The 26,700-nt window shown below is 51.9% G+C and overlaps 1 pseudogene; it reads right to left on the reverse strand.

Annotated features, from left to right (window-relative positions):
* LOC119976477 overlaps window positions 1–26,700 on the reverse strand; it is a 32,998-nt pseudogene that overhangs the window by 2,835 nt on the left and 3,463 nt on the right.

Raw genomic sequence — 26,700 nt, forward strand, 5'->3', positions numbered from 1 at the left:
AGGGACTACATGAGGGGATGTCGGTGAGCATCCAACACCTGCAGGCGCAGGTGGAGGAGTCCAACCGCGTGCAGGAGCAGGAGGTGGTGCCGACCATGCCTGTCACCCCGGCCAACACTCCATGGGTGGCGTCCGCAGTGGAGGCATTGGGGCGATGGTTTGGACTATGGATCGGCGATGCCCAAGGCCTGGGGCATTCTGTGCAGGCGCTGGCCAAGGCCCAGGACAGGGTTTGCTGCCCCACAGATGACCATGTCCCAGAGCCACCTGGAAATTGCAGCGGCGTTCCTGAGCATGGCCCAGTCACAGCAGGCCATGGCTGGGAACGTCAGCAGCATTGCCCAGGCACTGACCAACATGGCAGAGACACAGAGGGAGGTGGCCCAGTCCCAGAGGGAGATGGTCCACTCCCTGTGCTCCTTGGCCTCCAGCATGCAGACATGGTCGAGACCAGAGCGGGCCTCCAGGAGTGGCAGTGCCAGGTGGCGGGGGAGCTTCAGGGGGTAGCTCCCCTTGCCCCCTCAGTCCCAGAGAGAAGCCCAGGGGCCATTGGGCACCCCGAGGGAGGAGGAGGTGATGAGGCCCGTGCTGGTGACTCCTGCAGGGGAGGTGCCTGATCACAATAGCACCTCGGACTCCCCCCTCCTGTCCCTGGCGTATCTGGTGGGCAGCGGGCAGAACCTGGCGGTACCATGCCACCTGGGACACCTGAGCAGGGGCCGGGCCCATCCAGGTCCGGTTTGTCCAGAAGACGCCGGCCAACGGGGACCCAGTTCACCTGGACATAGTGTTAGGGCCCGCAAGGCCAGAAAAATAGACACCAGTTAAGTTGGCACGGGTGCAGGTCACCACCAACTCCTCCTCCTCCTCCCCCTCATCCCGTTCCTCCTCCTCCTCCCCCTTGTCCCGTTCCTCCTCCTCCTCCCCCTCGTCCCATTCCTCTTCCTCCCCTTCGTCCCGTTCCTCCTCCTCCTTCCCCTCATCCCGTTCCTCCTCCTCCTCCCCCTCATCCTGTTCCTCCTCCTCCTCCCCCTCGTCCCGTTCCTCCTCCTCCCCCTCCTCCCCCTCGTCCTGTTCCTCCCCCTCCTCCCGTTCCTCCTCCTCCTCCCCCTCGTCCCGTTCCTCCTCCTCCTCCCCCTCGTCCCGTTCCTCCCCCTCCTACCCATCGCCCCATCCCCTCCTCCTCCTCCCCCTCGTCCTGTTCCTCCTCGGCCTGTCGGGCAGGCGGTCCTCCAGCCTGAGTGGCTGGTACCAGCCCCACTGCAGCCCGCTCCTCTGCTGTGGCCTCCGCCACCTCTCTGAGCCGCCTGGGCTGACGCTGCCACAGGGCTGCATGCAGGGCAGCGGCCCCGCCACGGCGGCCAGCGTCGCTGGGTGGTGCCCGAACATTCTGATCTGCAGGGGGTGAGGGGACACAATGTTACCATGGCCATACACCCATGCACAGCCAGGTACCTTGGGCTACATGGTGGCCCCGGTTGGCACCGCGCAGCCTAGCCACACATGTCCCCCACCCCGGCCCCGTCGGTGCCCGCTGCTGGTGCCCATCCCCGCTGCCAGGGCCACTGTTTGATGGCACTGCCTCACTGGGGGCTGCCGTCGGTGTGGCCCGGGGTGGTCCCCCTGTGGGTGTCGCCGGTTGGGTTGGGTTGGGTGGCCAGGGAGGGGGTGGGCACCTACCCATACGGCCGTTAACTCTGCGTTAACCCAGGGGCACCAGGGTGGGTGGGCACCAGGATGGCCGCCATAATGGCGCCCGTTGCGTGAACACCACCCTGTCATGTCGGAGGCTCCCCGACTGCTTGGCCTGTTTTCCTCCCCCTTCCCCTCTGCCCCTGCAGGAATCACGGCCGGTGCCCGTTACGGGAGCTCGCAGTCCCCCCGCGCCAACTCCTACCTCCTCCCACCGCCGCATCAGCCAGCACGCCGGCATTGTGATTTTTTACACGTGGTTAGAACCACGCCGTCGGGACTTCGGCCCATCCAGGCCGCAGAATCGCTCAGGCCCCGGAGAATCGGTTGTCGAGGCACCTATTGCGAATCCGTCATTTTGGGGTGACCGGAGAATCGGAAATCGACGCCAAACCAGCATCAAAGCCGGTTTAGGTATCAGAGGCAATTCACCGGCCGATCGCTTTTCGCAATTTCGGAGCGGTGTTGCGGAGAATCCAACCTCATGGGTGGGATTCTCTGAGCCTCTACGACGAAATCGTGATCGGCGCGGGGAGCAGAATGGCCGTTAACACTGAAATCGGCACCGGCTCAGGTTCCACGATTCTCCGGTCCCTGGACAATCGCTCGGGAGTCTCTCGCGTGCGAACTACGCAGCGCGGGTAGGAGGCCATTGACAGAGGCCCCACCACGATTCTCCGTGAAAAATTGGCCGAGTGCCCAACAGCGTGGTTCTAACCACCTATCGGCCGAGGGGAACGTCCGGTGGTGGCTGCGGACTCAGTCCACAGCCGCCCTGGTGGGGGGCGGGGGGATCGTTCACCGTGGGCCTTCATGGACGGCCAGGGGAGCGACCGTGCGTCATGGACCCGCGGGCCTGCGCGATCTCAGGAGTTCCTTCATTTCTGGTGCCACTCCGAGGTGCAAGTCCGCCATGTCCCACTGGGCGGCCAGCGTTCACTGGTTCACTACCTGCTCCATCAATGGAGTCACTCAATAAATCAACCTCACTCAATCCAAACTCCCTATTCTAGATTTAAAACTATACCTACTTTGATCTGGACTCTTACATTTTTACATTCTCCCTTCTGTTTTGAACCTTGAACATTTCAATAAGATCACCACACTCCCTCCCTTATCCAGTGCAGACTCACAGTTTCTGCAGCCCCTCCTCTTGATGAAGGTGTCCAAATCCACCAACCAGATTCTCTGCCGTTTAACACTTGCTCTCTAATGTCTGAATGTCTTCCCGATAAACAATGATAAAAAATGTTCCCCAGAATGACAGACGGGACCAGTCCAGTCTCCTCTACAAATTGGGTTTCCCATCCTGAGATTGGTGCTCTATTCCTCTGGTTATACAGATCCCTTCACTGCTTTGACACACGGTGCTGATGGCTTCAGACACTCACCCAGAGGAACCCACAGAGAGTAAAATATGAGAATGGAGAGGCTCCTGAGGATTAACAACCGGCAAAGTGAATATTTAATCTGGGACCTTGGAGACCCTTTAGTCCCTTCACAACTGGATTTAAAATCAGGAAAATGAATAGGAGAGTTTTACCGGGGTTAATGGAGTTGATCATTTCTCTCCAGGCTGTGTACTGTAAAGGGCCTTTGAACTTTCCGATAGACAGGGCGGCAGCAGATACTGAGAGTGAGAGAGAGTCCTCACTAATCCTGTATGTTAAAAAAATGCAATAAATTTCTCTGTTAGAAGATTTTACAATGTATGTAATTGTTTTCAGCATTTTTGATGGTCGAGAAAATGTAGAAAGTGAAATATTAATCACGTTTCTATAACTGAGAAAGGGATAACTTGGAAATTCAAAGGCAGAGAATGGAAACCCCCATGTCCTGAAAAAGGTTCACAGTCTGATAACAGATTAGTTACCGGGATATCACAAATCACAGGAGAAGAGAAACATTTAGCCTGTCCACTTGCTGTTTTACAAACAAAGTTTGTGGAACAAAGACAAAGGTTTAAAATATCTGGAACTTAATGTTCAACCCTTAATAACTGAGCCCCCAACCCGCCGAGAATCCTGCTCTCCTCTACTGGCATCTTGAATATCTCTGATTTTAGTCACTCCCCCATTGGGAGCTGGACCTTCAGCTGCCGAGGTCCTGAGCTCTAGAATTCCCTCCCTGATCCTCTCCGTCTCTCTGTCTCTCTTTGTTCCTTAAACACTGTGGTCATTTTAAACTCATACTGCAGTCAAACCTCAGGAAGTCTGTTGTTCGTAGCCCAGATCGAGCCAGTCTTTCCGATACCGAGAGTATCCACTGTTACCTTATATGGGAGCAGGTCATGTGCAGCCCACACCACCAGAGATGGGACACCTGGGGCGGGCTCAGGTGGCCTATCAAACAGTCATCAAGCGGCCCATTGGCTGCTGGGACCCGCTCCCGAGATCTCATTGGCTCGAAGCCAGAAAAGTTTCTGGAAAGGCAGGGAGGGGAATAAAAGTAGGCATCTCAGAGACACCAGAAGCAAAGGACTAGCAGCAAAGACTCGAAGCAAAGACTCAGAGCAAAGAGTCGAAGCAAAGACTGGGTGTGTGAGGTGACCCTGACCAGGCCAAAAGGAAGCAAGAAACAGCCAGCGAGAATCACCTTTGCAAAGAGGAACCAGAGGGACTCAGGGATCGGATCTACAACTTACCAAACCACCTTTTCGGGTAATATAGTCGAATCCTGGGTGTTTCTTGTTTGTACAGTGGGTAATTTATGGTTTATTTAATAAAGTGTGTTGCATTATATCCATGTCCGTACTTTGTTCCAGTCATAAATGAAGACATCTGGGTAAACTTTAATTAAAGAGCTGGTTGAAGTTTCTGAATTGGACATTATGGCACCTCAGACAGTCCTTCGATAAGAAGCGATACGTTGCTCCAAAGTCACCTTCAACCCAGTATTCTCCAACACTCTGTCTGAGCCTGAAATAAGAGGACAGATTGTCCCACCTAATGGCCAGTCGTAAGAGAGTGAAGGACTAATACAGTTTCGACCAGCTGATTGGGCCATAAACCAGGAGTCTGGAACGTGAGGAGTACAAACTTTGGAAAAGATCTAGGATAGTTGCGGGACTTGAAAGAACTTTGTGGGCGGGAATTTAATGGAAACCAGACCCTTATCCCGATTGTTTTCTCCCTCCACCCCCACCAAATTCTAGCAGAATAGTGATGGCCAGTCGTGCCGAGTTGGTTGATGTCCTCCATGCATATAAAAACAGTAAATGGCCCAAATGGGTACAGTGGGGAGAAACCCCTAAACCAGATCTGGGATCCTAAGGAGAATATTGCTGGAGTCATACTCAGCTTCTGCTCTTCCTTCCTTCTTTGGGGTTGTTGCTGGTGATGGCCACTGTTGTGGTCGGTCGTCGTAAATTTAATCAAATTAAAGAACACAAGGATAGCCAAATAATAAGATTACAGCAGGACCTAGTGGGCACTGCTGGATGCATCCACCAGCTAGAAGCCGATGTAGCAATGAGAGAGGAGCAGAACCGTGTCAACCTCATACATATGAGTGAATACCAGGCCCAGTGTGACAAGGCCCATCAATAAACACAGCGCGCTATCGGTGAGAAAGATGCCGCGATTACCCAATGAGAGGAACTGAAATTAAAATGCAGCGACCCGCAGGCTGCAGTAAAAGTCTTACACCGAACAGGGAAAGAAAACAGGAGCCGCGCTGTGGACCATACCAAATGCCTGTGTGGGATAGGCAGATTACAGTCCCAATTGGCAGTTACAGGAGTAATGTGCACCTTCACCACAAATTCCAGGGACAGTGACCCAGGGGTAGAATGGCAGCAACTAGAAGAGGATGCCTCTGACTATGCGTCGGCAAGGCCCACTGCCGACTGGGGGGCCCCTTCCGCGTTCCAAGAGGTAGAACCAACCGCACCTCCTGAACAGGCCCCGGAAACGACCCCCATCCCAATGAATCCAGTCACCACCCGCAGACAGGACGGACAGAACCCCAATGTCACCTACATAGCGCCCTACACGGTGACTCAGCTCACTGACATTGCAAAAGCGATTAGGGTGTTCGAACCCACCGGGGACACAAACGCTCCTTTCGAGAACATCGGCCAATACCGTGTCCTAAATGGGTCAGACGAGGCAGAGGAGGTCAAGCTCATCCTCCTGTGCCTAAGTCCCGCAATCCGCTCTGCCCGACCCAATCCCCAAAATGTAGCAGGGGGAACCTTGCCCCAAATGAAGGCGGCTGTTCTGACTGCCATAGGATGCAATAGAGACGACCGAGCGAACGGCCTCAACAATTGTCAGCAAAAGCAAGGGGAACATCCGACAGCGTTTGCAATTCGGCTGTGGAACCAGTTTATTGGGGTTTCCGGTTCACTAAACAGAGCCTAATTAGATCCACATCACCCATCCACATGGATCCGGACCTTGATAGCCCATGCCACGCACACCAGTCGCAAAGCATGCGAGAATTACGACCCTGAAGACGATCCACACAATGAGACCTGGGCTATCCGGAAAATGACTCGCGCTTGGGAGTCAAATAGATGAACACCCCAAAATTAAAAATGAATCCCATCTGCCCCAACTGAAATCCCAGCCCGGTGTAGCGAAATGTGGGGTGAGGTAGAATCAGGGGACCAGTAAACCACAACTACCCGCCGCCATATACCCTGCTGATCACCGACACAGGGAACCACAAGCCCACACAGGACATACGCCCAACCCCAGATGCAGGGTACCATATACAGCTGAGCCCAGAGGCCCACAAGTACATTGTTACAACTGTGGGCAACCCAACCATTTCGCCCGTGACTGTAGGGCACCAACCAACTACCATAAGACCATTAGACATCAGAGCAGAATTAGGCCATTCGGCCCATCGAGTTTGCTCCGCCATTCAATCATGTCTGATATTTTCTCATCCCCATTCTCCTGCCTTCTCCCCGTAACCCCTGATCCCACACGACCGTCTCAGTGATTCCCCAATGATGGACCCCAACCCTTGCCCCTCGAAGGACTGGCCCGACAAGCCACCATAACCTCGCTGGAAAACTGCAACATCCCCTTTAACCTTTATCCCCAATTAGAACACGGACCTGAAGCATGACGGTGCCCGGCCTCACCCACTTGGGTGTGTAACACCAAATGGGATAGTGTAGGGAGACCCCTAGTACAAGGAGAGGTTGGAGTCCACCTCGCTGAGTTCCTTTGGGACACAGAGTGGATCCTGCACTGCTCTAAACACATCCCGAGACCTCAACTGCACATGGCATATCTGGAATACAATCATATTAAACAGTTTTACAGGCCACCCACAGGAGGGTGCGGAAATTGATCTGCTAGAATTTCGATCAGGAAACCTGGTACGTCACCATCCCGCCATCTTAGTGAAACTCCAGCCCGAAGCTGAACATATACTGGGATCTGATCTGATGAGAAAATGCAGTTTATCATTCGACCCGACAAATTCTTGTATATGGCGCATGCCGGCTACCCGCGGTCCACAGTCAAGGTGGCCACCGACAGATACATCGACCAAATCTTTTGGAGAATTATAGATCAGCCCCACAGCAATGACGGAGGACCCTGAAGCACAGGGTATATTAGCCAAACACACACAGGCATTCGCCAGTCACAGACATGACTGCGGCCGAATAACAGGGGAAGTAATCATAGAAGGTCCTGACCCTAAACCCCAAAGCAAGTCGAAGGGGAAGTGGCCAAGGTCATTAACAGTTTGTTAACACAAGGAGTCCTGCGCCCTGTTGCTTCCATTAACAATTCCCTCATATTGCCAGGAAGGAAACCGGACGGTTCCTGGAGGCTCACCATTGATTATCAAGCCCTAAATCAGAACGCCCCCATCTCAGCCTCCACAGTGGCGACCAGTCCAGAAGCCATGATGAAACAAGCCCCACACGCTCAATTTTTCACAGTTTTGGACATCAGTAATGGCTTCTGGTCAATTCCCTTAGATCAACACTGTCAATACAAATTTGCCTCCACATTCCAGGGACAAGGGCGGCACGGTGGCACAGTGGTTAGCATTGCTGCCTACGGCGCTGAGGACCTGGGTTCGAATCCCGGCCCTGGGTCACTGTCTGTGTGGAGTTTGCACATTCTCCCCGTGTCTGCGTGGGTTTCACCCCCACAACCCAAAGATGTGCAGGTTAGGTGGATTGGCCACGCTAAATTGCCCCTTAATTGGAAAATAAAAAATAATTGGGTACATTCCAGGGACAACAGTACACCTGGACCTGTCACCACAAGGTTTTCATAACTCCCCCTTCATATTTCACCAGCACTTAGCAAAGGGCTTGGAGGGATTCTCCAAACCAGAATGATTGGTACAATACGTAGATGATCTCCTCTAACAGACTGAAACAAGAGGGGAACATCTCGGATTATTGGAGGAACTGCTGAACCTCCTCACTACATTAGGGTTGAAGGTAAATCCCAAGAATGCCCAGATCATGAGACCACAGGTCTCTTACTTGGGTACAGCAGTGACTGAGGGAAAGCATGAGGTAGAAAGGAAGCGAATCAAGTCTGTAACACACCTTCCCTTACCAAAGGACATGAGCTCGCTACGCCCGTTTTTAGGCTTGGTGGGTACTGCCGAAACTATATCAACGGTTTCGCCACTAAAGCCGCTCCCCTGTCCCAACTCTAATGAAAAATCACCCCATGGGTCTGGACTGTGCGACACACACAAGCAGTCTCAGACCTCAAACAATCCCTTGCACAAACCCCTGCCTTACAGATACCCAACCCTGAACTCCCCTTTGCTCTTGAAGTAGGGCCCACTGACAGCACACTAGCCACCGTGCTCCTCCAAAAACTGCACGGACGACTGGGCCCAGTAACCTCCGCTCCCCGCATGTTAACATCGGGGGAACACAGCTTCACAATATGTGAGAAACACTGACTATCGGTCTTTTGGGCAGGACATCGTTTAATTACATAGTCACCCTAAATCCCCTCACCATCCTCACTGAACATACCCCGATACAATTGCTGCTGAACAGGCGGGTAAAGGACGGGGCAGTCAGCCAGAACAGGATAGCAAGGTGGACACTTATCCTCCAAGGCCAGGACATTGTAGTGAAACATACCGGCACCTCCACCTTCCTGGCAGACAACATAGCGTATAGAGGGGGAGCCTCACAAATACCTGATTCCTGCAGTAAATGGGTGGAGGAAGCAGGGAAGCCACACAGACTCAGAACAGCTTAAAGATTTATGTCGATGGATCCTCCATGGTGGAGGACGGAAACAGGAAAACGGGATGCAGCATCTATGTGGAGACCACAAAAGCAAGCCCCTGAGGGAGATAGCCTGAAAACTTCCTGCACACATGGGTACCCAGGCTGCAGAGCTCTCAGCAACAGCTTACATAGTCAGCCACCCCGACCTGTTTCCCACGCCAGCAGGCATACATTCAGATAGTGTGTATGTCTGCAACAGTTTAAGGGATTTTATGTCCCTCTGGGCAGCAAGGGGATTTATCTCGGCGGATGGAAAGCCTCTGCCATCAGCCCCACTATTGAGATTCATTCTCCAGACCACCCAAGGCAGACAGTATGGAATAATAAAAGTCAAGGCCCACCACTGCACCTCCCAGTTGGGAATGTCAGAGCGGTGGATCAGCCAAACTGAAGCTGTTAGTGTCAGTCAGACCAAGGTCGAAGACCTGAAACAGGCCCAAAGCAGTGACTTGGGCCTGAAATAGATTCAGGAAGAGGTATATCCCACCCCCTTTGACAAATGGAGGAGCGCCATCACCGTCCAGGACGGGCCAGTCCTCAAGGATGGCAGATACGCGGTTCCCACCAGAAAATCAAATTATTTTCCAAAATCATGATGTCCAGGGTCATCAGCGAGTGGGGGGCCACAAGCGAACAAATCCTAGGATTGTGCTGGTGGCCGGCGCTAGAACAGGATGTGCGACATTCTGTCAACAATTGTATCATCTGCGCCCAAATTAACCCTGATAAATATGCCCAAAAGGCAGAACTCAGGCACACCCGCCCAGTAGAGAGGCCCTGGACAAACCTCCTAATTGACTACATCGGTCCTCTACCACCCAGTACAGGGGCGGACAGGTACATCCTGGTCATTGTGGGTACATTTAGCAAGTGGGTAGAGGCTTTTCCAACCCGCACCAACACTGCCAAGGTCATGGCTGACATCCTAGAGCATCACATATTCATTAGGTGGAGTCTGCCCCGCAGCATTGACTCCGACCAGGGCACTCACTTCCAGCCCAGGTAATGCAGCGGGTGATGGGACTATTTGGAGTAAATCAGCAATTCCACATAGCATACTGCCCCCAATCCAGTGGCATCGTAGAGAGAATGAACCGCACTCTGAAAGATCCGCAAGACCGTTTAGTAGAACAACCATTCCTGGAATAAAAGTCCTGTTATTTGTCCTCATGACAGTGAGAAACACTGTGTCTAGTTCCACCGGTTTCACTTCCCACGTCTTAATGACCGGTCGACCGATGCGGGGAATTGAACCTCTATTGGGGTTGGATTTATCAGGGCCCGAAGTCAGGGCCCTCACCCAGAAGAATGCCATCAAAGGGATAATACAAAAGTTACAGACAGCAAAACAGGCAGCAGGGATTTAGGTGGGCAAACGGAATCAGCAGAGCAAGGCCTACTTCGATGGGAAAGTAAATTCTGTTGAGTACAAGGTGGGACAAAAGGCAATGCTCCGAGTTTTCCAACCAGGCACCTTCTTATCCCCCAGATACGTTGGACCCTATCCGGTGACAGATGAAGCCAGCCCCTCTGGAAATGAAGGATTGGTGGGCCCCAAGAAAGCCGGATGGTATCATATCAACCAGATGAAGGCACTTGGCTCGCAGCAGAACTTCCACCAACACCACGTCACACTAGAGGGGATCTTCGAGCCCCCAGAACCTCTTAACCCACACCCTGTACTCCAGGAATCGAACTTCCACCCAATACCTCCAAAATAGATTCCGACTCGCCCGGTCCCAGCTCCGATTCACCGGACGTCAGGAAGAAGGCCTCGTTTGAGGGGATCTCAACCAAAAGGACTCCGGGAAACCAGGAAAGGTCACATGCTATGGCGTCCCTGGTACAGAGACCCACAGAACCGCTTGACCCTGCACTCACTACCAGAGGTGATAACGCAGCGGGTACCCGGCAGCCGAAGTCGACCCATGTAGGTTCCCTCCGCTGAGGAGGAATCAGGACATCACGATCCAAATTGTAAATAGTTTTATCCGCCCACTCCACGCATCAGCCAATTGGAAAGTGCTTTTATCCGCCCACATTGTATTGTTTCCATGATCTCCAAACGCACCACAGTTTGGTTGTGGGGTGAAAAATGTAATGGTCCTGATTACTGACTAACACTTCATATGATTATTGGGCCTTTATTATTAATTTACTCATTTCTTTGGTTATTTTTAAAAACCAAAAGGGTCATCCGACATTCTATTAAATAAAAGGGAAAAGAGAATCAGATATTAATAAGAATTAACCGGTGTTAACTTGATCCCCCAGAACCACATTCTGTCACAGCTGGACGTTACAGAACTCATACTTATGATAGTGTATCCCATCGTCTGAATATGTCCGGTGGAAGAAGGCATTCCTACAACACCTGGATTCGGCAAGGACCATCCGACATCAGGAAAGACTCGACAATCAAGAAACATTGATGTGTTGTTTCTTAATTTTGAAAATTATTTTAGCTCATTTCAATTTGTTGTGATTATTGTGGATTAGGGATAATACTGTAAAACCCGGATTCAGGGGACATGCTCATTCAGATGGTTTGTAAGGATTGTGTAATCCGGTTCGCTGACGCTCACTGGATCAAGAGGCGGGAATGTGGTCATTTTAAAAACATACTGCAGTCAGACGGGGCAGCACGGTAGCATTGTGGATAGCACAATCGCTTCACAGCTCCAGGGTCCCAGGTTCGATTCCGGCTTGGGTCACTGTCTGTGCGGAGTCTGCATATACTCCCCGTGTGTGCGTGGGTTTCCTCCGGGTTCTCCGGTTTCCTCCCACAGTCCAAAGATGTGCGGGTTAGGTGGATTGGCCATGATAAATTACCCTTAGTGTCCAAAATTGCCGTTAGTCTTGGGTGGGGTTACTGAATTATGGGGATAGGGTGGAGGTGTTGATAGGGGGTAGGGTGCTCTTTCCAAGAGCCGGTGCAGACTCGATGGGCCGAATGGCCTCCTTCTGCACTGTAAATTCTATATCTAAACCTCAGGAAGTCTGTTGTTCGAAGTCTAGATCTAGCTAGACTTTCTGTTTATACTATATCTAGAGAGTATCCACTGTTATCTCATATGGAAATGGTCAAGTGCAGTCCACACCACCAGAGATGGGACACCTGGGATGTGCTCAAGTGACCTGTCAAAAGATCATCAACCGGACCATTGGCTGTTGGTACCCCCTCCCGAGACCTCATTGGCCGGAAGCCAGAGAAGTTTCTAGAAAGGCAGGGAGAGGGTTAAAAGTAGGCATCGCAGAGACACCAGAAGCAAAAGACTAGCAGCAAAGACTCGACGCAAAGACTCAAAGCAAAGACTCGAAGCAAAGACTCGAAGCAAAGACTCAAAGCAAAGACTCGAAGCAAAGACTCGAAGCAAAGACTCGAAGCAAAGACTCGGTGTGTGAGGTGACCCTGACCAGACCAAAAGGAAGCAAGAAACAGCCAGCGAGAATCACCTTTGCAAAGAGGAATCAGAGGGACTCAGGGATCGGATCTACAACTTACCAAACCACCTTTGCGGGTAATTAGTCGTATCCTGGGTGTTTCTTGTATGTACAGTAGGTAATTTACAGTTTATTTAATAAAGTGTGTTGCATTATATCCATGTCCATACTTTGTTCTGCTCATAAATGAAGACATCTGGGTAAACTTTAATTAAGGAGCTGGTTGAAGTATCTGAATTGGAAAGATACAACAACACTCTCTCTAAAATCTGCCATCTGTATTAATAGTTCCTGTGTCTCTGTGTCAATTTGTGCTTGTTAACGCTCCTGTGAACCTCCTTTAGACTTTGCATCACATTAAAGGCGCTATATAAAGACAGGTCTTTGCTGTTGTGGTTGTTAAGGACACAGAGTCAGTTTATGTTATAGAATAAAAATAGAACTCGTTCCCACTTTAACGTCTGACTTTCTTGGGTTGCTCAGGCTCCATGCAGGGACATGGATGACTCCTTGGATACATGGACCGTGCGGCTCTCTCAGGGTCAGTCGGAAGGTCACAAACACTAACAATCAACATCAGGCAAGTGATCACTTCCAGCCTGGGAACCGGGTTGTATTATTTGCCTGACATAGATACATAGAAGGTAGGAGCAGGAGGAGGCCTTTGGACCCTTCGAGCCTGCTCCGCCAATCATCACGATCATGGCTGGTCATCCAACTCAATAGCCTAATCCTGCTTCTCCCCATAGCCTTTGATCCCATTCTCCCCGAGTGCTATATCTAGCAGCTTCTTGAACATATTCAATGATTTAGCATCAACTACTTCCTGTGGTAATGAATTCCACAGGCTCACTACCCTTTGGGTATAGAAATGTCTTCTCATCTCTCTCCAAAATAGTTTACCCTGAATCCTCAGACTGTGACCCCTGGTTCTGGACACACTCATCGTTGGTAACATCTTCCCTGCATCAACCCTGTCTAGTCCTGTTAGAATTTTAGAAGTCTCTCTGAGATACCCGTAATTCTTCTAAACTCCAGTCAGAACAATCCCAACCTAGTCAATCTCTCCTCATATGAGAGTCCCGCCATCCCTGGAATCAGTCTGGTAAACCTTCGCTGCACTCCCTCGAGAGCAACAACATCCTTCCTCAGCAAAGGAGACTAAAACTGCACACAATACTCTGGGTGTTGCCTCACCAAGGCCCTGTATAATTGCAACACATCCCTGCCTCTATACTCGAAACCTCTCGCAATGAAGGCCAACATACCATTTACCTTCTTTTTTAAAAATAAACATTTAATTGAGGTATTTTTGGTATGACAACAACAAAATAAACAATGTATATGAAACTATAAATACAGTGCAAAAGCCGTCTCGCTCCTTTGCATGTCCATCCTTTATTAACCCCCTACTCTAAGATAAACCAAACACCCCGCTCCCTCTGCTGATGATTAGTTTTCCACTATGAACTTGACGAACGGCTGCCACCTCCGGGCGAACCCTAACAGTGACCCTCTCAAGGCAAACTTGCTTTTCTCCAAACTGAGAAAGCTAGCCATGTTCGATAGCCAGGTCTCCGACTTCGGGGACTTTGAGTCCCTCCAAGCTAATAGTATCCATCTCTGGGCTACCAGGGAAGCAAAGGCCAGAACGCCTGCCTCTTTCTTCTCCTGGATTCCTGGGTCTTCAGACACCCTGAAAATCGCCACCTCTGGACTTGGTGCCACCCTTGTTTTTAACACTGTGGACATGACATCTGCAAACCCCTGCCAAATTCCCCTAAGCTTCGGACATGCCCAGAACATGTGGACATGGTTCGCTGGTCCTCCCACACACTTTTCACACCTGTCTTCCACCCCAAAGAATCTGCTCATCTGGGCCACTGTCATGTGACTCCGGTGAACGACCTTGAATTGTATCAGGCTGAGCCTGGCACATGTTGTGGATGCGTTGACTCTACTCAAAGCATCCGCCCATAGACCATCCTCTATTTCTCCTCCCAGCTCCTCCTCCCACTTGCACTTCAGCTCCTCGGTCTGCGTCTCCTCTGGCCCCATAAATTCCTTGTAAATGTCAGAGATGCTCCCTTCTCCTACCCACCCTCTGGAAACTACCCTGTCCTGAATCCCCCTTGGTGGTAGGAGTGGGAAGATTGACACCTGTCTATGTAGGAAGTCCCGTACCTGAATTTGTTTCCCCTCGCCAACCCAAACTTCTCCTCCAGCGCCCTCACACATGGAAACATCCCCTCCATAAACATATCCCCCATCCTCTCAATGCTCTCTGCCATATCCGGAACCCTCCATCCATACTTCCTGGAGCAAACCGGTGATTATTACAGATTCGGGAGCAGACTGATGCTCCATCTGCTCCCACGTGTCCCCTCCATTGCCCCCAGACTCTCAGGGGCGCTACCACCACGTGGCTGGTGGAGTACCGTGCCGGCCTGAACAGCAGGGGCACAGTTCCCAGACTGGTGCCCTTGCATGAAGCCTCCTCCATACGCTCCCATGCCGAGCCTCCCACCACCCACTTCCTGATCATGGCTATATTCACCGCCCAGGATTAGTTACTAAAATTTGGCAGCACCAGCCCGCCCTCCCCCCGACTCCGCTCAAGCATTACCTTCCTTACTCGCGGGGTCTCACCCGCCCAGACAAAGCCAGAGATCACTTTGTTGACCCGTTTAAAAAAGGATCGCGGAATAAAGATGGGGAGACACTGAAACACAAACAGGAATCTTGGGAGGACCGTCATCTTCACCGTCTGCACCTTCACAGCTCGTGACAACAGAAACCCGTCCCATCTCCGAAATTTGTCCTTAATTTGGTGTATTAGTCGGGCCAGATTTAATTTATGCAGCCGGTCCCATTCCCGCGCCACTTGAATGCCTAGATACCGAATGCTTCCCCAAACTAATCTAAACGGCAGCTCCCCTAATCGCTTCTCCTGTCCACTCGCCTGGACCGCAAACATATCACTTTCCCCATATTTAGCTTATACCCCAAAAACCGGCCAAATTCCCCTGGAATCCTCATGAGTTCTTCCATCCCTCTATTGGGTCCGATACATACAGAAGCAGGTCGTCTGTATAGAGCTCTGTGCTCCACGCACCCCCCCCCCCCTCGCCCCCCACCCTCCCCAGACCAACCCCTGCCAGCCCCTTGAGCCCCACAGTGCAATTGCCAGGGGCTCTATGGCTAGCGTAAACAACAGAATGGTGCAGTCTAAAATAGTCCAATGTTGTCCTATCCGTCCGTACAGTTGCCACAGGCGCCTGATACAGAAACCTGACCCAGTCAATAAAGCCCCGCCCAAATCCGAACCTTCCCAGTGCCTCCCACAGATAATCCCATTCTGCCCGATCAAAAGCCTTCTCTACATCCATTGCAATCACTACTTCCACCTTCCTACCTTTTGGGGCATCATGATCACGTTTCATCACCTTCTTATATTGGCCACCAACTGCCTACCCTTAACAAACCCCGTCTGGTCCTCTCCAGTAACATCCGGAACACAATCCTCAACCCTGGAGGACAAAATTTTGGCCAGCAGTTTGGTGTCCACATTCAGTAAGGATATCGGCCTGTAGGAGCCATTAGCCTTCTTTACCGCCTGCTGCACCTGCATGCTTACCTTCAGCGACTGGTGCACAAGGACACCCAAATCCCACTGCACACTCCCCTCTCCCAATTTACAACCATTCAGGTAGTAATCTGCCTTCCTGTTTTGCTTCCAAGCTGAATAACATCACAGGTATTCAAATTATGTCCAGATCATGCTGTTGGATCCCTGCATCCTTATCACAGTTCACTCTAAGGTTAAGGGGGGGGGGCTGTTGGGTTACGGGTATAAAAAAAAAGGGGCCTCACGGTAGCATGGTGGTTAGCATCAATGCTTCACAGCTCCAGGGTCCCAGGTTCGATTCCCGGCTGGGTCACTGTCTGTGTGGAGTCCGCACGTCCTCCCCGTGTGTGCGTGGGTTTCCTCCGGGTGCTCCGGTTTCCTCCCACTGTCCAAAGATGTGCGGGTTAGGTGGATTGGCCGTGATAAATTGCCCGTAGTGTAAGGTTAATGGGGGGGATTGTTGGGTTACGGGTATACGGGTTACGTGGGTTTAAGTAGGGTGATCATTGCTCGGCACAACATCGAGGGCCGAAGGGCCTGTTCTGTACTGTTCTATGTTCTAAATACTCTCCCACCTAACTTGGTATCATCTGCAAACTTTGAGATGTTTCATTTTGTTCCCCCATCCAAATCATTAATATATATTGTGAATATCTGGGGTCCCAGCACCGATCGATGTGGCACCTATTATGGGCCAGGGTTTAGAGAACCCCAAAGTGTATCATGGAGTTCACAACTGACCCACAACTTTTAATAGATTGTGGTATGGGGAGCACACACGGCCCACTCTACAGGTGTGCTGCAGCAGAAATTGAAAAGTATTTTTTAAAAGCAAAGCAATGTTTATTCTATGAACTCAAGTTAAACGTTTTAAAACATACAGTGAACATCTTAGCAACCATCAATTTAAATACAATCCCCAAAGAATACAACACTGAGTAATCCTTAATAACTTCCCAAGCAACATCCAGAAGACAAAAGAAACACCCTTTAACACATCAGGTTTACATTCACTACTGAGAACATTTATAATTCTGAATTCACCAAAGATCAAGAGATAGTATTTTCATGGCAGAAAGAACAGCAGTACACCTGCTTTGTCTGGCTTCAGCTCCAACACCGAAAAATGAAACCAAATAAACACAGACACAAGCTTTTCTCAAAGTGAAACTAAAAAGTAGAGCCAGAGCTCAGCTCCACCCACACTCTGACATCACTGCAGTAACATGAGCAGACAGACATTTCTTAAAGTGACATTCTCATGACACACCCCACTAGTTACTGCCTGCTAATTTGAAAAGGACCCATTAATTCCTACCTTTTGTCTCCTCTTTGCCAACCAGTTTTCAATCCACCTCAATATATTTCCCCCAATCCCATGTGCTTTAATTTTGCACAATAATAATAATAATTTGTACATCTTGTCATTGATATAATATTGTAGAACAGTTACAGAAAATCTAATACTGTTTAATCACGGCCATAAAGATAGTTATAAAATACTCGTCAGTGAACTATAGGCCGAGTTTTCATGGCCCGATGGGCGACCATTTAAAGTTGTGACAACAATCAATAAATAAAACCATAAGAACACTTTACTGAGTTATTTTACCAAACTGCAGTTTCAGTAAATAATAAAAAATATGAACTCATTCTGAGGCTTTTTAAAAGACAGCTCTGCAGAGTATCAGTCAAGAATATGTCCTACCTTCTCTTCCGACAAGCTTCCTCCTGAAAGAAATGAACAAGGAACAGTGAGGATGACAGTAACAGATTTCAGGAGGAGTTAGGCAGACTGGTGAAATGAGCAGACTCAGAGCAGATGGGATTTCACACGGAAGTGGAAAGTGATGGATCTTGGAAGGAAGATTGTGGAGAGTCAAATAAACTGGAACAGAGCATCAGTCCCGCTCACAGACACAGTGACTCACACACCGAACCAGACACACCCACACACTCACAGCATGGAACTGGAATCGGATTACAATGGGAGTTCCAGTAAACAATTAAATTTGGGCAAAACAAAGGAAGCGTGAAAATCAAGAAAATTCATTCTCAGGAGACTACAGTTATTCCCGGGAATCTGCACAACGTGTGGGAGCCGTTCGTTTAGGGACAACAGCAGAACCGTTCAGGGTGGGAAACAATTTCAGTTTAATTCTGTATTTCTTTCAGTAAATTTTATATTTATTTCACAGTTTTCAGTTATTTTGTGACTGACGTTTCACTGAACTGACCCGCAATATATTCCCTCACCTTCAGAAATATCAGCTCGTCTTTTTGCTCCATCTGTTTCTGCAGCTTTGAGAGTTTCTCCTCAATAGAATTTAAATTCTTCTGAATCTCTCGAAGGTTTTTCTCCATTGTTTCTAGAATCCTCTCCTCTTCTCCCCTGAGATCTCTGAGTAAACGCTGCTCTTTCTCAGTGAGAATCTGGTGCATTTTACTGAACTCGGATGTGATGTGGGTCTGCAGACTGCTCGACTGTTCCTACCAAATGAAATGTGAAACATAATTAATGTCCAGCGATAAAGGGAATAAAACTAACCGAGATCCCAGAAAATCAGCACAGGGAGACCTTACCCTAACTTCAGAAATCTTCCCTTTCTGTTTCAGTTCCGTTTGTAGAACCGCCGATTTCTTCTCTGTGAGAGAATCTGAGGAAGATTTCAGCCGATCCTGGGATTGGGAGAGAAAATCCACAGAATTAAAGTTTTAGAGCAAGAAGTGGGACAAAACTATCAACTTACAAATTGTTTTCCCTTTTACCTTGTAGATTTCAACAGCTTCTTTTATCGGCAGGAAGTTGTGAGATTTGTGGACCCGCGAATCTCTACAAATCAGACAGATCAATTTCTTGTCAGTTTCACAAAACAGCTTCAGTTCTTCCTGATGTTCCTCACAGTGAAGTTAACTTTCCTTCTCTTTCGGATTCAGCTTTAATTTTCGAGCTGTCTCGGCCAAATTCCCTAAGGCCCGATTTATCCTGAGGTTTCTTTGCGGAAACTCCTCCCTACACTCCGGGCAGGGGTTTACCTCCTTATTTTTCCAAAACCGGGTGATACAAGAGCGACAGAAGTTGTGTCCACAATCCAGTGTTACCGGATCAGTGAAGAAATCGAGACAAATGGGACAAATTGTCTCCTCGGTCAAACTCTGGACCTGCTGTCTGAGAGCCATGTTCACACTCAGCACTTCCTGATTCAAACTGCTTTCAGTTTCAATGTTATTGTGCTGCTGACTCGCCTGAACAACTTCACCGAGTGATCAGGAGATTGTATCTGAGAATTTTTTTGTATTTACTAAAATATACCGCTCTATATCCTGTCGACTGTTTTTTAACTTTGACTATTGTGCGCAACTTTTATTTTAAATCACAGAAGAACTTTCCCCTCTTAATTTGAACAGAACTGAATATCTGACTTACTGATTGGACTTTACACTGTCCCTGAGATAAACGTTGAATTCTCCTGGAATATTCCAAATTATCCTTAGATCCTGAGGGTTTTTCCCCTTATTTTCCCTTTCCCATTTGTGTACTTTTTAATCCCAGAACTGCCTTTCACAGGGAGCACCTTTGTGCGAGACAGAGAGATTCTCTCCAGCCTCGTTTCAAATCCATATGAATTTCAATCCGACTCCGAATTCCCACCAACATTCCTGTGTTTAACCAGATGGACTTTTCACGCTGCTCCCGATCACCCAGATCCCGACAGACTCCACTGTCTGTGGGATTCACTGAAATTTACTAAAGCCAGGCAAGCAGATCCCAGAATGGTTTCCTTTGGAATCTCCCTCTCCCACTGTCTAACCATGGCAACATGAATCACACTAGCCTTGTATCCAAGAATAGATGCTGATCAACATGTCCTTAGAAATGTTCTTTCTCTGTTCATTTTGGAATTAAGTGAACAGCTTAAAGTATCGCTGTTTACAACCTGATATTCTCAATACCGGGGACATAGCTTTCAATTGAGGGGAGATAGATATAGGACAGATGTCAGAGGTAGGTTATTTACTCAGAGAGTAGTAAGGGCGTGGAATGCCCTGCCTGCAACTTTAGTGGACTCGCCAACACTAAACGCATTCAAATGGTCATTGGATAGGCATATGGACGATAAGGGAATAGTGTAGAGGGACTTTAGAGGGGGTTCACAGGACGGCGCAACATCGAGGACCGAAGGGCCTGTACCTCGCTGTAATGTTCTATGTTCTATGGCTGACAGTCTAACAGCTGTAAACACAGGCGCTGCTGAAATTACCTCCAGCTGTTTCCTAACTAAACAATTCTGGGCTCACATTAATCATTAAGGACACCTCACCCAGGGCTGGTGTCAAAGACACTTCAGAATAGGTTGTATGACCCCCTTCACCTTGCCCTAAATTAAAGACACAGTCTTAAAACATAAACTCATAAACCTCAGTTTTGATACACTTACAGGAGCACAAAGGACAAACAGGTTTAATGTTCAGAGGGAAGTAGTTGAAGAGGGAAGTTTCGTGGGCATATGTCAGTGGGGGAGAGGGAGGGAGAACAAAAATCAAACACGGTGGATGCTGGAAATCTGAAACAAGAACAGAAAATACTGTAAATACTCAGCAGATCCGGCAGCATCTGTGGAGAGAGAAACAGAGTTTATGTTTCAGACTGGGACCTTTCATCAGAGAAAAGGAGAAAAGTTAGAGATATTGGGACTAGTGTCAGGGTGAGGATTAGGTTTCGGGCCAGAGTGAGGATGAGGGTTAGGGTGAGGATGAAGATTACATGACAATGTCAGATATTTTGAGGAAGTGAAGGGAGTTACTGTTAGGGTGAGGGTAGATGGTAATCTTATAGATGTTGAGAAAGTGAAAGGGGGAGGATGGAAAGTACAAAAGGGAACGTCTGTAATAGGGTGGAGAACAGGACAGATTGTGGGCGCGATTCTCCGGACTCACGACGGTTCGGAGAATAGCGGGCATCGCAAATTTTTACGGCGACGCTGTTCCGACGCCCTCCCGCTATTCTTCGAACCCCGCAAAATCTCGGAGTCGCCATTCCCGACAAACGCCTCCTTCCCGCCCCCGACACGACCAGATTCGCCACTAATAGCCCCCCCCCCCGCTATTCACCGGCCCGGATGGGCCGAAGTCCCGACATCATCGCGCCCTGTTTGCACGGCGTGAAACACACCTGCTATTTAAGTTCGTCAACCAGTCGGGCTGGCTGACGACAGCTTGGAGGAGGTGAGCGGACCGCTCAGCGCACCGCTCAGCGCACCGCTCAGCGCACCGCTCAGCACACCGCTCAGCGCACCGCTCAGCGCACCGCTCGAGTCTGGTCACAACGGAGAAGACATCCCTGAGAACGGGAGGGGAGGTCCAGAGCGGGGTCAGTGGGGGAGACGGAGGGGGCAGTGGGGGAGACGGGGGGGGGGGGAGTGGGGGAGACGGAGGGGGCAGTGGGGGAGACGGGAGGGGCAGTGGGGGAGACAGAGGGGGGAGTGGGGAGACGGGGGGTCAGTGGGGGGGAACGGGGGGAAGTGGGGGGGACGGGGGGGAGTGGGGGGGACGGGGGTTCAGTGGGGGGGGTACGGGGGGGAGTGGGGGGGACGGGGGGAGTGGGGGGGGATGGAGGGGCAGTGGGGGGGAGGGGGGGAGTGGGGGGGGAGTGGGGGAGACGGGGGAGGAGCGGGGGAGATGGGGGGGCAGTGGGAGTGGGGGGTGTTAGGTAGAGAGTGAGCGAGTGAGCCGTCCAACCCCGTAACAAAATGTCTGCCACCATGCCATGGCTTGCCGGTCACGAGGACACGGCCGCTGGTTGCCCTGTGGCTTACGGCCACAGGCCACTGACGCACCCGTGAGGAGGACATAGTTTACTGGCCGTTGGATGCAGAAAGTGACCAGGGGTTAGGCTGCCCGCGTGTCAGCAGCGCGACCAGGCCACCGGGACACACAGGTATCCCGTGGCAGGCAGCTACCGAGGTGTCGACTAACCTCCGTCTAACATGTCCCGTTTCTCTGCCCCCACCACCCTTCTGTAGGTTAGCACAATGTATGTGAACAGAACGCCTATGTTCTGCGCAGTGGTTGGGGCCGCTGTACTGCATTTGGCGATGCAGCAGCATCCACAGCCACAACCCGCAGTGGATGCAGGGCCAGCTGCAGCAGCAGAGGGAAGGGCCGAGGAGTTGCCAGTCGTCGAGCATCATGGGGAGGAGGAGGAGGAGGAGGCAGAGGAAGAGGAGAGAGTGAGGGTGCAGCCACGGCGCCAGAGGCGACGACCAAGGCCGAGGGTGTACCGTGTCCGGGTCTCTTTCCTAACAATGACGGACATCATCTGCAGGAGGAGACTCCGGCTGAGTAGGCAGACGGTGATACATATCTGCTAACTCCTGTCGCACCTCGCCCCACGTGGAACGGGGGGAGGACACGCGATCCCGGTTGCCATCAAGGTGCCGGTCGCTCTTAACTTCTATGCTACCGGCTCCTTCCAGTCTCCGAGCGGGGGTGTCTCCGGGATCTCCCAGTCATCGGTCCACAGGTGTATCCGGGATGTGACCGACGCCATCGCGGACCGCTACATCACCTTTCCCGAGGACCAAGCAAGTCAAGACTCACGAGCTCATGGATTTGCCAGCGTGGCCGGGATACCTAGGGTGCAGGGGGCAATCGATTGTGTTCACGTCCCCATGCGCCCGCCTGCAGGGGACAGGGATGTGTTCACAAACAGGAGGGGGACATACTCCATGAATATCCAGGTGGTATGCGACCCCCCACATGAGGATCATGAACGTCTCTGCAAGGTTCCCAGGGCGTGTGCATGACTCCTACATACTGGCGCAGTCGTTCATCCCTGCGATGTTTGAGGGACGTCCCCCCCCGGCTGAGGGGCTGGTTGCTAGGCGACAGGGGTTACCACTGAGGTCTTGGCTGATGACGCCTATACGGAGGCCTCAGACCAATGTGGAAACACGATACAATGAGGCCCATGCAGCAACCAGGGGTGTGGTGGAGCGCTGCCTTGGCCTCCTGAAGATGAGATTCAGGTGCCTGGGCCGCTCCGGAGGGGCCCTGCAGTACCAGGCCGAAAGGGTCGCTCGCATTGTAGTGGTCTGCTGTGCGCTGCACAACATCGCGATGCAGAGGGGAGATGACCTGCTGCAGGAGGCGGAGGGAGAATCCAGTGGCAGTGGTGCCAGCACAGAGGAGGAGGAGGAGGAGGAGGAGGAGAGGGAGGAGGAGGAGGCTGGTGGAGTGGCGGGCGCAGCACGCAGACACGACCCAGGTGCTGGTGATGTCCAGGAGGCGGCACGACAGACCCGGCGAGGACGGCGGGCACGCGACGCTTTGGTGGCAGCACGGTTCACGCATCGCATGTGACGTCCCCGCTGAACACCAAACCACCACCTGCTAGTCGTGCAGAGGGTCAACACACAACTTCCACCACCACAACCCCCCCACCCCCTCTCAGTGTACCCTGCTCCACTTCGACATCACCCTTTCCACTGGGTCCAGACGATATGGCACAACATTGATGGCTGTGTCAGTGGGTGTGATCAGTGCCATGTGGAATGATGACAGCTCGCTCTGCGATGAGCTGTGAGCTCAGAATCATTAGAGAGAGTCTGACCCATGGCAATAGCTGAACCATCCACCTTGGTGGCCGCTGAGATCGTCACTGACACTCCATCACGTGCCCGCGTGGGCTAGCTGTGGGAGGTGTTGGGGGGGGGGGGGGGGCAGGGACTGCACACCCGGCACCGAAGTTTCACCACTCGTCAACCCCAGCGACACTTGGTCACCATCACAAATCCTGTGGCTGTGGAACAATCACACGGTATTACAAGTAAGGTGGAACAGTGCGTTTAATGTTAACAATTATTTACAGGTGCCCTAGCCCCTACAACTAAACTGTGCCCTTCACCCGTGCCAACTTACTCAGTGTCTATCTTAGTTGCCTTACGGGCCCTACCACTACATCTACGTGATTCCCCAGATGATACAGCAGGAGTGGATGAGGATTGCTGCGAATCGCCATCCTCGACTCGTTTCTCCTTGGCCAAGCGTTTCCTGGGGCGACCCGGCCTTGATGGGCCAGGCTGCTCTGCGGGTGTCTCGGGTGACATTGTGTCACCCTGCTCTGCCTGCTGCCCACCCGATGCACCAGGGATGGGACGGGGGGAGGCCGAGAATTCCGGGACGTCCCGTGATGGACTTAATGGGATGGGCCCCGAAACCTCCTCCTCCCTCGGGGAGCCCGGTGGCCCCCGGGCCTCACTTTGGGACAGAGGTGCGAGCGGGGAGGTGCCCCGTCGCACCACCGACATCTGGCGCTGCCAGTCCTGGAGGCCTGCAACGGTATCCACCAGGATCCGAAGGTTTGCAGAGACGGAGTCCAGGGAGTTAGACATTCCCGCCAGGGACTGTGCGATCTCAACCTGTGTGTGCACGACGCCATCCAGCACATGTGTCAGGCGGTTGATGCTCTCGGCGACTGACTGCTGCGACTGGCCAATGACCTGGTGAGACTGGGCCAAGGCATGCAGGGCGCCGGCAATGTCGTTTTGCCTCTGGCACATTGCTGCCTGTGAGAGGGCAACCCTGTCCAGGGCCGAGGATGACGCGTGCATATTAACCCCAATGCCTTGCATAACCTGACCCATTGCCTCCACCGCGGATGCCATCCGTGCGTGTCGGACTGGGTTTCTGCCATGAGCGGCACCACTCCCTGCTCATGGACGCTGTTCGACTCCTCTAACAGCGTCTGCAGAGTCTGGAAGGAAGCCCTCATCCCGTCGTTGTTTCCCTGGGTTTCTTGAGGCATCGGCTGTGCGGGTGGGTTGAGAAACTCCAGGAACTCCGAAAACGTCTGGGAGCCAGCTGCATCCTGGGCCTGGTCTGGCCTCCGCGAGTCCGGGCCCTCGGTTGCTCCGACCTCCACCTGCTGTACCTGCTCAGCTGTGATGTGCGAACCAGACTGTGACCCAGGAGACTCATCACTAAATAGGCCCGCCTGGGTGAGTGTCTCTGGGATGATGGATGTTGTGGGAGATAGCAGTGCCGCAAGCCCGATGTTGTCGCAATTTAGCGCCTCCTCAATGGTGTGGGGCCGCTCAGAGTCCGGAGGGTTATCCCTGGCCATTTCCGGGGGTTGTGTTCTCGCCACCCTCTGGGCGTCCTGATCCGCAGATTGGGTTGGGGAGGATGGGGCTGCCCGCTGATCGGGCACCCTCTGTTGTGCGGCTCCGGGTGAGGTGGCGGCAGATGCCTGTGTCCGTCTGCAGCCAGACGGCCCTGGTCATTCGGCATCACGTCCTAGGGAAGAGAATGAGACGGGTTATTTAGATTTGCTCGGCAGGCCGCTGGACGGTCCCAGTGGGCAGCGTGTGAAGGGACAGAGGATGGGGGACGTATCCCAGTGGGCAGGGTGTGTGAAGGGACAGAGGATGGGGGAGGGGTGGGTGTTTGTCAAGGAGGGTTGTCTCACTTGCTGCAGATCTGCCAACCTCGCATAGCACGACATCCCGGGTGGCAGACCCCCCAACAAGGTCCAGTGCCCTCTGCTCAAAGGTGGTGAGGGGGTGCAGGTTGGGCGAACCCCCTCCAGTCTTGTGCCGCTCACGGTTGTTGTGAGCGGACCTGGCCTGTTGGGGGAGGGTACATAGGTAGATCATTACAATACGGCAGGTATCAGCAGGCCGTTCAGATACTGGCACAGTTTGGGGGTCAAGTTGTCATAAGACGATTGCATCTCTCCACGGGGCCAGAGCGCTGGGTCTGTGACAACTTTGTGAACCATCCTCAAATAACTCTGGCCCAATCCCCCTCCACCCCCCGTGCCGGGGGGGGGGGGGAGGTGGGTGATTAGGTAAAGGGGGGGGGGGGGGGAGGGATGGTTGTGACCAGGGGGCACCTTCTTGGCACTTACCCTGGCAGCCCTGGTGAGGTCGTGTAGCTTTTTCCGGCACTGCTCTGCAGAGCGAGGGGTCTGCCCCACAGCACTGACGGCAGCGGCCACCTCACGCCAGGCCTGGCGTACCGCACTGGCAGGTTGGCGATGCCCTCTCCGCGGGCGGATGATGCCCCTCCTCTGCTCGACGGCATCGAGCAGAGTCTCGACATCGGCCTCCACAAAACGAGGTGCAGCTCTCCTGGACTCCGACATCATGGCCGACAGATTCTGTGCTCACCCACGCCTTTTTACGGCGTCGGGCGGCGTCACGTGGGCGTGATCGTGTCGTCGCCGCGTTCCGTCGTCATCGCGCACGTGATTGACGCGGCCGCGTTACTAGCCCATTTCCCGGAAGTGAATACGTCGGGAAATGGACCCTTCCCGACCGTCGTAAAACGCGCCAGTTTTTTACGACAGTTTCGCGATTTTTCGCGGGTGCGGAGAATCGCGCCCTAAAGGTTTCACAGTGAAAGGCCAGAGGGAGTGGTAAAGGACAAGTGAGAAAATAAAAGATGTGACGAGAGAGGGTGTAAAGGACACATTAGCAGCCTCACGAATACAAAGTAAAGTAATTTAGAAAACAGGTGAAAAGTAAATAAACCAACTAAATGAACAAATGGAGAATGGGAGCAGAGATTGTGATCTAAAATTGTTGAACTCAGAAGGCTGTAAAGTGCCCAGTGGGAAGATGAGGTTCTGTTCCTTGAGTTTGTGTTGAACTTTATTGGAATCACCTGAAGAAGGAGCCGTGCTCCGAAA

Source organism: Scyliorhinus canicula, chromosome 13, assembly GCF_902713615.1.
Source record: "Scyliorhinus canicula chromosome 13, sScyCan1.1, whole genome shotgun sequence".
In the NCBI taxonomy this organism is placed as follows: domain Eukaryota; kingdom Metazoa; phylum Chordata; class Chondrichthyes; order Carcharhiniformes; family Scyliorhinidae; genus Scyliorhinus; species Scyliorhinus canicula.